Source organism: Homarus americanus, unplaced genomic scaffold (assembly GCF_018991925.1).
Source record: "Homarus americanus isolate GMGI-L3 unplaced genomic scaffold, GMGI_Hamer_2.0 scaffold29030, whole genome shotgun sequence".
Taxonomy (NCBI): domain Eukaryota; kingdom Metazoa; phylum Arthropoda; class Malacostraca; order Decapoda; family Nephropidae; genus Homarus; species Homarus americanus.
This window is the reverse complement of record NW_024751395.1, coordinates 395,482-407,785: the sequence shown is the minus strand read 5'-3', so window position 1 is coordinate 407,785 and position 12,304 is coordinate 395,482.

Genomic DNA, 12,304 nt, shown 5'->3' with positions numbered 1-12,304 from the left:
AAACGTTCAATACAGTGACCCCTCGGTTAACGAACTCAATCTGTTCCAGAAGGTCGTTCGTTAACCGAAACCATTGTTTCAATGGGTTTTTGGGTAATTGGTTCCAGCTCACCGAAAATTTCTTAAATTCAACAAAAATGGTAGAAAAGTTCACTTACTTTGAGGTGTGTATGTAGAAGGCTCCTGGATGATAATGATGATGTGCATTTGAAGTGGGAGGTGGAGGAGGAGAAGGGAGAAGAGAAGGAAGTGGAGGTGGAGGAGAAGCATTTTACTGCTTCTTGGAAGGTGAGTCACCTTCCATGAAAATGCCAGGAACCTCTGGACTGACAGATTCTCCACCATGAACATCCTCTCTCCTTCTTGAAGTGGAAGGCCGAGGGATAGCATCTTGTTCCCTCTGCCTTTTACTGAAGAAAGTGTCAATTGTGGTCTGTGGGGCACCTGTCCTCCTCACCATTAACTTATGTTTAAAGAAGGAGACCACTCAGTCCCCAACATGACACAAAGTTAGTTAAGTTTTTTCCACTTCTGGGTGCTTTGAAGCCAGTTCCCTGAACTTTTCCCAGTAGTAAATCACATCTTTCAACTGTTTAGCTGACATATGGCCATCACTTTCAATTTCCTCCCACCACTGTCAGCCTCTACCTGTAACATCTCATCCAGTTGCTTCAAGTCATCAGGAGTAAGTTCCTCCTCATGAGACATCACAAGCTCTTCCACATCCTCCTCCTCCACTTCAAGGCCCAATGACTGACCAATGGACACAATCTCCTTGTCCAACTCTGTTTCTTCCTCAAATCCCTCAAAATCATGGACTACTGATGGCCACAGTGCTTTCCATGAAGAATTGAGGGATCTAGTGGAGACTTCTTGCCATGATGACACAATCAATTTTACAGCCTCCAGGATGTTGAATTGTGTCTTCCAGAGCTGTTTCAGTGTTAGTTCAGGATCATTGGAAGTTGCCTGATGACACCTCCTAAACATTTTCTTCATGTACAACTTCTTGAAGTTGCTGATCAAATTCTGGTCCATTGGCCCTATGATTGATGTAGTGTTTGGAGGCAAAAACAACACTTTCACAAAGCCAAATTGATACTCCAAATTGCTGGCAAGGTCAGGGTCATGACCAGGAGCATTATCCATGAGGAGAAGAACCTGTAAAGGGAGTTTTTTGGTGGTTAGGTAGCTCTTGACAGAAGAGCAAAACACATCAACAGCCCATTCATTAAAGAGCTGTCTTGTCACCCATGCCTTACGGTTGGACTTCCAATAAACTCCACGCTTTTTTCTTACCACTTTCTGTTGCTTGAACACCCTGGGGTTTTCAGAGTGGTAGACAAGCATAGGCTTCAGTCGGAAATCCCCTGAAGCATTGGCACCAAGCAATAGAGTGAGACGGTCTTTCATGGGTTTATGCCCAGGTAAAGAGGCTTCATCTTTGGTGATGAATGTTCTTTTGGGCATCTTTTTCCAGAACAGCCCAGTTTCGTCCACATTGAACACTTGCTGTGGAAGATAATTTTCTTCTTCCATCAGTTTTTTAAATTCAACTAAAAACTTTGCTGCCCCTTCTTTATCAGCACTAGCAGCTTCACCATGCCTAACAACACTTTAAATATCACTTCTTTTCTTAAATTTTTCGAACCAGCCTTTGCTGGCCCGAAAATCTTCAAATTCTGTGCCTGAAGAACCAGGTTGATCTGCCTTTAAATGTTCATAAATCTCCCTGGCTCTTTCACAAATGAAATCACCAGAAACTGAATCACCTTTCATCTGTTTTTCCCTAATCCAGATGATAAGTAACCTCTCAGTTTCTACGATTCGGATCTACTTTTAAACACTCTTGTAGATTTGTCTCTCACTTTCACTTCTTTAAATTTTTCTTTCTGTGCAAGAATTGTCGACACAGTTGATGCCGACATGCCATATTCTTTGCTAAGCACATTTGATTTAATGCCTTTTTCGTGTTTTTTTTATGGTTTCCTGCTTGGTTTGGATTGAAATAGATTTTCTTGATCTCTTAGGCCCCATGCTGGATTCAAACAATGTCAACACGTGTTTTTCAAAGTTAAACTAGCTGTAAATAAAGAATATTTTCCTTAAAATAACACTGCACTGCGCTATATATTGTCAATATGCAAAATATATTTCAAAATGACCAATAATTTGCTTGGAAACACAGAAAAAAAGCGTTTAGTTGAAGAGAGTCTCAAGCAAGATCTTACCTCCAGTGAAAACAGAGAGAGAGACTAACGCCTGTTTGCTGCGCATTAAACTAGTCACTTTACCTTCAATTATGTTCAATAATTGTTAAAATTACTAAAAAATTGAAATAAAACTTTTAAAATTATTGAATAGTATAAACTTCTTGATATTTACTAAAATAGTAAGGAATTTAAGCCCTAGAACCGATTAATGTATTGGCGGACTGATACTAAAGCTGGTTGCCCGGTCAGTGCAAGCGAAAACATGTCGAGGTCGGTTTGTAAGAAATTCGTTAACCGAATTGAAGATCCTTATGGAAGGCAGTTCGTTAACCGAAATTTCGTTAACCGAGGCGTTCGTTAAACGAGGGGTCACTGTACTCGTATATCGGTAATACGTACTGTAAATAAAATAATTTATACCACTACTATACTGACCTGACCTGATGCACTGTCAGGTCACCCATTGTTGGGTTGGGGGATTAGTGGGTCTCTTGACCTAAAGATGTCTTGAGTAAAGCTGAAAGCTACGGTGTTCCAGTGCTTCTCTATTACTGAATGTGCAGTACATTATACAGTAGTATACTAATTGTAATAAATTTTTGTATTTTTTATACTGTCTTAACACCATATTCTTGGCTGATTTGTTCTGGTGCAATAAAGTACAGCACTGCAGAACACAAATTGTACACAAAAAACAGCAGCTAGCGAGGGACCAACCTTCTACAATGGCAGCAGTATATGAACTAAGCGATCCAAACAGCTGGGCCACCCATGCGCCTGACGTGTGGGGATGCATTGGAGCATAATGCATTGTCTTGAAACTCCCTAAAAATTCTTTTCCAGGCCCAGAATGGAGTGATTTAGAGTGAGTTTCTGGAATTTTTCTCAGAATTTTCCAGAAAATGTGCCTGATTTTCAACCTCAAAGTAATTCACAAACCTAGAATGGAGAGAAATTATCCGGAAAAATTCTGAGTAAATTTCAATTCCATGGGTTAAATAGGGATGAGTTCCTGAGCACCGAGTATATCGATAACAGTAAATAATGCTATTCAGTACGAGCTGACAAACTGGGATAGCCGATTCAAACACTGGAGAAGGGAGAGGGTGGCTGGGGGGAGGACGGGAGGGGTGCGTGACCTGGCTGAGTGGCTCACAAACCCATCTCTGTGTATCTGGCTGGGAGGAGGACTGTATGGAGGTAGGGAAGGGGTGTGCGGCCTGGCTGAGTGGCTCACAAACACATCTTTGTGTATCAACCACCAGGCAGGCTATTGGTTCTAAGTATTGAGGCATTATGGTTGTTTTCTCAACTCGTATTTTTGGGTAGATATACGCAACTTTCTTCATTTATTTTTACTCATTTATGTGCACACATCATCCTAAATACATACAGTGAACCCTCACTTTACGCGATCAATTAAACCCACGGCCGACCCCCAAACTCCACTTTTTCAGACACAATACCTACGTTGTAGTAAAAATAACTTCTTAATTTTATGATGGTATGCACACACAATTAATAATTAAGAGAAATATCAATAATATTAGGTTTTTTAACACTTACATTAGTAGAAAAGATGGCTGGGCACACGGGGATGGGGGGTTGGTTCCGAGGCAGAGGGCAGATTATTGGCCCTCACCTGTATCACTTGTATCAATTGTATCACTATCCACCACAGAGGCTTGCAGGGCCTCTTTGTCAAACCTCTCAAAGTCCATATTAGTCCATATCCTCACTATCATTATCACTATCACTGACTTGGGCCGGCTGTGGTGGGTGGCGGGTGAAGAACTCGGTAATGTTTTGATGACTGGGCGACCTTGTGCGCACCCTGCTCGCACCGCTCTCCGCGTAAAAGGGTACACACACCGCGGAAAGTGAGCATTCCGTGTTCGGCAGGGTACCGCGTAAACGTGGAAACGCGGAAAGTGGGACCACGTAAAGCGAGGGTTGACTGTATTGTGAAAAAGTTAAAGAAATAATTGTACTAAGGGCAAACTTCTACTCAAATGTACAGCATGCCCTTAAAATTCCCGGGGGTTAGGTTCTCAAAATGGCTGCGAATAGCTAAATCTGCGAATAACAATTGCTAACCAGAGGATACATTTTTACTTATGTGCAAAGAAATGTATATTCCCTTTATGTGTTTGCCCTTAAGACATTTTTTTCTTTTACCTGTACTCTATTGCATTTAATAATAATAATTACCGTATTTTTCGGCTTGAAGGACGCACTTTTTATGACAAAAATATACCTTGAAAATTACCATGCATTAACTGAAATCAGCCCCTTACAAAGACTGTTACCTCATTACAGTACTTAACAATTACAAGTACTGTATTCTCTATACAGTACTATAAAACTATTAATTTAACTAATATTGTTGATACAGTAAAAGTCCAAAAATCCGGATGCCAGAAATCCGGACCACCCGAGAATCCGGACTTTTCGAAAACTATTTTTTTTTTTTTTTTGTGTATGTGCTCATGCGTGAGCGCCACAGCAGCACAGCAACAACAAGCGACCTCGTGGTCACCACTTTAAAACGAGCAATCAAACTGTGACAACATACCGTATATACTCGTCTATAACCCCCCCCTCGTTTATAGGTCGACCCTGATTTTTTGACCAAGAAATCGTTAATTCATGATATTCCTCGTTTATAGTTCGACCCACGTTTCTGAGGGTAATGGAACAACAAAACCTTCTGTAAAAACACTACGTCCTATAAACCGAGGCTCGCCGTGCCTGAAACACGAGTGCCGAAGGCAAATTGTTTACCATTTATTATTACGATACTTTACACTGGGAAAAATATTGTATATTTCCATTCAAATATTTATTCAAGTCAATTAGGAGGGAATATTATTGTAATATAGTTTTTTAACTAAACCATTTGAAAAGCGATTACGGTAACATCTTTTGAACGAAAGAAAGCGAAAGTCATTGTTTTCGTCACGATTTGATCCCACTTTCCACTGTAATATGTACGTAATTTCAGCAAAAATATTACTTTTCCGTGAATGTATTATATCAAGCACAGTATGAATAGAATATCAATGTAATATAACAGAATTTTAACCGAAAACTATTAAAAAAACGAGTAACATCTCAAGAACATCGGAAGCTTAGGTAAAGTCTTTTGTTTTCGTCATGTATTTTATCCTATTTTACATTGAAATACATCACGTTTCAGGAAAACTACTACAGTTAACCCTCACTTTACGCGGTTAATGTAACCCAGAGGGCCCCGCGTAAAGTGAGAAACGCGTAAAGTGAATAACATAACATATGGGATTAATTGAAATGGAGTCCGGGCCGACCCCCAAACTCCACTTTTTGATGACACACAACTATGTTGTAGTAAAAATTTTATCTTAACTTTATGATGGTATGAAAAAACAAGTAATATAGAAGAGGTTAGGTTAGGAAAAATAAAGGTTAACATAGGAAAAATAAAGGTTAGGTTTGAAAAACTAAAACTTAGGTGGAACACTTACGGTAGTAGAAGAGATGGGTCGGCATACGGGGATGGAGGCTGGTTCCGAGGCAGAGGGCAGATTACTGGCCCTCAGGTGAATCACCAATACTACGTGAAGCACCATCACTGTCACTTACAGTTGTCAGGGCTTCCCTGACAAATCCCTCAAAGTCATCTTCACTGTCACTATCACTGGCTTGGGCTGGCTGTGGTGGGTTGCTGGCGAAGAAATCTGTTATGCTTTGCTGACGGCTGGTGTTGATGTTGTCGTGATACACCTTGATGTACGGCTCCATAGCCTGCACCAGCCGGGTATGGAAGACTTCATAGCGGTCATCGTCATTGTCGTGGGAAAGGAAGGACTTCATTTTCTCTGCACACTCCATGGCACCCTTAATATCACTATGACTTAAACTGTGTTCTTCGGAGAATGATGCACCTTCTTCCTCCTCTTCACTGACGTGTTCTCCCAACATCTCGTCGGCAGTCGCTTCAGGATCTCTGATCACCTCCAGGATGTCGTTGTTGGTGGTCTCGGAGAAGCCTGGAACTGTAACAGTCTGCGCAGCTTCTCTGGCAAGGTCCACTGCAACTGCAACATTCTGAACCTCACCAGTCACAGATTGACTCCTCCTCTCACCTGGTATTCCATGCAACACATGTCTCCATGCGTGACGAATTGTAGCAATAGACAGCTGATCCCATGACTCCACCAAGAAGTCCACAGCTTTCTTGATGTTAAATACTCTCCAGAATTGTTTGAACAGTATTTTTTGCTGTTCTAACTGTTGATCCTCATCTTCTTCGTTCTTGCTATCGGTGGTGGTGTCACTCAGGTTACGCAACTCTTCCCTGGTATTGGTGTAGTCGTTCAGGAGCTGGAATTTTTTTGTTGAGAATGCAGCTTTTACATTACAGATTAACTCTTGGTCCATGGGCTGTAATATAGACGTAGTGTTGGGAGGAAGGAAGACCACCTTTACGTTGGGGTGACGATCTAACAGTAGGGGCGAGTGTCCTGGTGCGTTGTCCAGCAGCAACAAAATATTGAATGGCACATTCTGTCTCTCACAGAATTTTTTTACATGGGGAACAAAACAGTCATCAAACCAGGAGAGGGACAGTGTAGAGAACATCCACGCCTTACGTGCGGTCAGCCAGTGGACATTTAGCTTGGTCATGTCCATGGTTTTGTAGGCGTGCGGCTTGCGTGCCGTGTGGATCACCGATAACTTGAGCTTACAGGTACCGGAGGCATTGGTGGTAAACAGGACGGTGATGCGTTCCTTCTGCATCTTCCGGCCCCGAATCCTGCTGGCATTCTTTACAACGAAGGACTTGGAAGGTAGCTTTTTCCAGAAAAGACCAGATTCGTCCATGTTAAACACCTGGTCGTCACTGTACTGTCCTTCCTCGATAATCTCACGTAAAAACGGAGGAAATTCCCGAGCCGCAGCACGGTCAGCACTCGCTTCTTCACCACCAATGTTTATATTGGTGATCTTGTTCCGGATCTTAAACCTCTTTAACCACCCAGAGGAAGCATTAAAGGGTTTGGGCTCTGTAATTCCCATCTTTTGTGCCACTGCGATGTACAGTTCACGTGCGTAGTCCTTAACAGAGCGCGTGTCGACCGCCATGTCCCGTCACGCCTGACGCACCAAGTAGCTCACAAGTAATTTTTCTGTCTTGAGAAGCACCTGGTTGTGAAAATACTTGATCATAGAAGCACCTGTAGACTTTGTGATCTTCATGTGCTCCTTTATCTTGGCTGCATCCTTTTTTATTGTTCGAATCGTAGATTCATTCACACCATGCTGGTGTGCCAAATCAACCTGCCTTGTTCCTTTCTCCAACTCTTGGATGATGGTATACTTCACCTCGTAGCTTAAGGAATGTCGTGTCTTCTTTGGCTTAGTGCCGCTGGGTCCAGGTAAGGAAAGGTTTCTCTTTGGGGGTGGTGGTCCGGCGGAAGCCATTTTACGGGACAATGGATGCGCGTTTACACGGTGTGGCCTTGAGGGATGAAACTGCCGCGGCTAGGTCAAGCGTCGTCTTTCCTCCCTCCCTCCCTCCCCCGGGTGGACACGTCATAATACTTTAAGCCAATTACAGCTAGCAGCAGAGAGGGGTAGGGATGCATGGCCAATCACAGGTCTGATACGTCATATGACGTCAGTGATAATACAACAAAGACACACACTGCGCAACCTTACCGCGCGGCTTGCCCAAGCGGAGGGAGGAGGAGGGAGAGGCGAGGAGCACAGGCAGGCAGGCGGGCGGGTGGCGGGTGCGGCGAATCTAAAAATAGCGTCGCGCCGGACACTCTCCGCTTAATGGGGTTCACGTACCGCGTAATGTGAGCACGTAATGTGGAAACGCGGAATGCAGGTCCGCGTAAAGTGAGGGTTAACTGTATTTATTTCCGAGAATATATTCATTCAGGCGCAGTTTAGGTAAAATATACGTGTGATGTAATAATTTTTTAACTGAAAATTATTCGAAAAACACATACCCTCTAGCCCTGTTTAAGGAGAGGACTGGGAGAAGCTGTTTGGTGCTGCAGACGATGAAAAGGAAAATAATTTTGATGGATTTTAATGAAAATATTCAGAAATATGGTATCGTAGTATTTATTCAAGTCAATGAGGATAGAATATTATTGTAATACAACAGTTTTTTAACTGAAAACCATACGAAAAGCGATTACGGTAACATGTTTTGAACAAAAGAAAGCGAAAGTCATTGTTTTCGTCACGATTTTATCCCACTTGCCACTGTAATACGTACGTCATTTCAGCAAAAATATTACATTTCCATGAATGCATTATATCAAGCACAGTATGAATAGAATACCATTGTAATATAACAATATTTTGAGTCCTACTCTTTCCATTTACAGAGTACTGTATAAGCCCATACTAATGGCTCCTAAAGTAGATAAACTTCGTTGTGTGAAGAGAAAGAAAAACACGTTGAAATTGAGTGACAGACTTGAAATAATTAAGAAACTAGAACGTGGTGTGAGCAATACTGTTCTAATGGAAACATACGACATTGGAAAGTCTACAATTTATGATATATAAATGGCAAAGAATAAAATTCTAGAATTCACAGCGTTTTCATTAAAACTGCTCGTTTTGATAAATGAAGCATGCTATATTTGCTAATGAATAAACTATCAAAATGTACCTGTTCATCTCTTCTTTATTCCTCCTTAAATTTGAATTTTAAAAGTACTGCCTGAGAATCCGGAAAATCCGAAAATCCGGACCAACCCAATCCCCAAGCAGTCCGGATTTTTGGACTTCTACTGTATACTGTGAAAAAATTAAAAATAAACCCTTGCTGCTGTGCGGTTTGTTTACTGATAGCAGTGGTGCGGCAGCCCCATCTATTGAGGAATTGCTAAAGATTGTCTGCTGGTCTCAAAGCGCAGGAATGTTTGTTTCTTCATATTTAGGCTCTCATATTTGGACACCTATTTACACTTGGCTCTCAAATTTGGACACCCATTTAGACTGTAAAAACCTCACAAAATTAAAATCTTCCCAATTTAAATACAACTTCCTATAGAGAAAATTAATTCGAATCTGGTACTTTCGATGTTTGGCTAAATTTTGCCTTATTTACCTTACTTTTTGGGCGAATTACTACCTGTAATAAAGCATCATCCTAATAAACCAGGATTTGAGGATGAATAAAATGCTTTTGGCTGTTTTACTGGACATGATATTTAGAGATTAACAGTTTTTTGCAATTTTTATTGTTTGCTTACCAAAAATTTTAATTCGACTGATTTTTACCAATTTTTTTTACTTTTATTTTTTGTTTTTAAATAAAGATTTTTGGTTTTATTTACACTTTGATACAATGGTTTACATTTGCTTGCCTTCTACTGTTGGAAAATATTTCCCGTCATCATACCGATAAATACAAGAGAAAGAATGTAAACACTACAGCCCGCTAGACTCGGAGGTGACCAGGTGTATAAAATGAGTGCTGGATTAAAGATTTCACCTTTTTTAAATTGATGAAAATGACGACTGATAATCAGTTCTAAGTGATGATATTCAAAGAGATGTGTGTACTTGTGCCAAAAGGGCTGTATATCAAGCAACGGTTTCACTGGTGTCGGTAAGTAAGTATAAAAAGTTTTTTCCTAGAATTACATTTCCAAAATCAGGGTGCGTCTTCCACGATGCAGCATCTTCCAAGCAGAAAAATGCTGTTTATTGAAAGAGCATGGCAGCCGGAAGGCTGAAAATATACAGTTACATAATTGGGGAATGGGTCTCTTGATTTACAAATAATATACAAGTAACATTAAAAAATACAAATATGATATATAATAACTAGGTGGGGAGAAGTTCAAACTACAGGGTATTTCAACATAGTGACATTGCAGAAAGTAAGATAGACTGGGAGTCAAAGCACTGGTTGATTACAAGTTATTGATAATTTTTACAATGGTTGGGACTGGGCTGTTCTTATGGCGATCAGTTCGTGCTCGTATGGGCTGGATGCGGTTGTGGTGTCGAACAGCAATTTTCGGACGAGGGATCTCAGGTGGAAGTAGGAGCTGGTGTCTAAGATGGTGCAGAAGCTTCTCACCAAATTTGCAGATGAGGTCGTGGTGATGGTCAGTGAGAGCAGAGAGGGTCAGTGTGTTGTGCGCTTCTTGATATGTGGAGTAGGAAGGGGAGAGAATAATCTTGCATGCCCTCTTTTGCACTTTTTCTAGGTGTTTATGTTGTGTGGCATTTAGGGAGGAAGACCAGGTAAGGGAGGCATAGGTGAGCTTGGGAAGTATGAATGTTGAGTAAACACTGAGGAGCTCGGGGACAGGAACTCTGAGGGACTTGAGTCAGCGAAGGAGGTGGAGACGGAAACTGGAGGATTTGACAACTTCACTAACGTGTAGTTTCCAATTTAGTTTGTTGTCTATGGTGACGCCGAGGAGCTTAGTGGAATCTACAACCTGGAGTGTGTTGGGACCTAAAGTAATGGAAGGGGATGGGACAACGTCGGAGGAGAGGTTGACGTGCATAACCATGGTCCTGGTATGGTTGATGGTGATGTGGTTGTTGGTGGCCCAGTTTTGGAGACTGTTCAATAAATCCTGAAGGCAGGTATAGTCGGGAGCAGAGTTATTGACGCCGATTCCAATGGTGGAGTCGTCGACATATTTCCAGCGAGCAGGGGGTTTCTCTTAGGGCATCATTGATAAACATAAGGAAGCATAGTGGTCCCACCTTGGTGCCTTGGGGGACGCCACAGGTGAGTGACTGAAAGGTGGAGACTGTAGATGTATGAGACGAATATGGCTGTAATATGTAACCCTGTACTATTTACCACTATTGATTCAGGTCTCTGTATTATATGTTTTATAATCACACTCCCTTTTGTCACCAAGTATTAGTCCATGCTTTGGGCACATGCGCGCTGTACGCGCATGCGCAGAGAGAGATACCCAGAGAGATTACCAAGACAGGACGCTGTTTACCCCTGTCTTAACTCCTTTTTGTGTTTGTGCCAGAAATAGAACTTACGGACTTGACATCAGTGTGTTTCCTTTACCCCTGAGTGTAAGGACCTCCTGAGTCTCCCACAGAACCGACCTCAACATGTTTTCGCTTGCACTGACTGGGCAACCAGCTTTAGTATCAGTCCGCCAATACATTAATCGGTTCTAGGGCTTAAATTCCTTACTATTTTAGTAAATATCAAGAAGTTTATACTATTCAACAATTTTAAAAGTTTAATATTCAATTTTTTAGTCATTTTAACAATTATTGAACATAATTGAAGGTAAAGTGACTAGTTTAATGCGCGGCATCCAGCCTCTTAACACAGCAAACAGGAGTTAGTCTCTCTCTGTTTTCACTGGAGGTAACATCTTGCTTGAGACTCTCTTCTACTGAATGCTTTTTTTCTGTGTTTCCAAGCAAATTATTGGTCATTTTGAAATATATTTTACATATTGACAATATGTAATGCAGTGCAGTGTTGATTTAAAGAAAATAATCTTGAATTACACCAGAGAGCTAAAATTTTATGGGTGAAATGGCACCATGGGGTGACTTCTCTTCCACCCCAATGCCTTCTCTTCTTCCTTCTCCTCCACCCCCATTCTAAATCCCATGATCATCATCATCATCCAGAAGCCTTCTACATACACACCTAAAAGTAAGTGAAGTTTTCTACCATTTTTGTTGAATTTAGGAAATTTTCGGTGAGCTGGAACCAATTACCCAAAAACCCATTGAAACAATGGTTTCGGTTAACGAACTTTTCGGTTAACGAACGACCTTCTGGAACGGATTGAGTTCGTTAACGGAGGGGTCACTGTATATATATATATATATGTATATATACAGTCATGCGCCGGTTAATGTCCGACCGAACAACATCTGATCACATATACGTCCGTAGCCCCCCCCCACCACTCTACGACCCCCTGATGGAGACATGATGATCCTCCCCATACTGGTCAGATATTATGTGTTAAAGGAATATGCTTCCTTACTTAGGCTTTTTTAAGCATTTGCCTACAGGTGAAATGTTAACCTACATCTATTGAGGATAAAATCTTTCACCTACAAAT